The sequence below is a fragment of the Sinocyclocheilus grahami genome, unplaced genomic scaffold (assembly GCF_001515645.1).
Source record: "Sinocyclocheilus grahami isolate Dianchi unplaced genomic scaffold, SAMN03320097.WGS_v1.1 scaffold8301.1, whole genome shotgun sequence".
NCBI lineage: Eukaryota > Metazoa > Chordata > Actinopteri > Cypriniformes > Cyprinidae > Sinocyclocheilus > Sinocyclocheilus grahami.
In genome coordinates this window covers 8,876-9,542 of record NW_015511983.1, presented here as the reverse complement: position 1 = coordinate 9,542, position 667 = coordinate 8,876, and positions in this window count along the sequence as shown.

Genomic DNA, 667 nt, shown 5'->3' with positions numbered 1-667 from the left:
TTTTAAGAAAACCAAGCCTAAGACTCCATGAAATGGCTTAATTATTTTTTCCCCTGTATTGATGCATTTCCAGGATTTTGGGACACAACATTTTTTAAATAGTCAGTAGTCTGAAATGGCGGTGAGCCCTGGTTTGTTACTTGCTGTTGTTAATCAGAGGCAGGTTTGTTTTAGTGGTATTATTTTCATTCTAGAGAGCATTTGATTGGATGAAAATTTGGACACGCCCCTAAAGTGCATAATGACTCTTCAATATGTCGGTTTTCTTCGAAAATACAAGTTGTAAATTAATATTTGCAGTATTCTATAGATTACCTCAGTGCTAACATGGATTAAAAGCCACAGAAATCTAATGTTTTACTTCACGGGGTCATGTTTTACTTTTTTCACCAAGTTGGCTCCCACTGTAAATTAGGCCATGTATATTGTCATTGTTATCACTTCCTTTTTCTATAAATATGGACACAGGACTAGCTGGTACATCTTTCTGCTCCATTTTTTCTAATGCTTAATTTTTTCTTAAAAGTTTTTTTCTTAAAAGTGTGTACTACGTGTAAATATGTGTATCATATTTTAGAGACAGATTTGTACTCAAAAGTGAGCTTAACCTGTCCTCCTTTAGGGGACATTAAAGGACATAATTTGTAAAAACAAGATACAAATATAT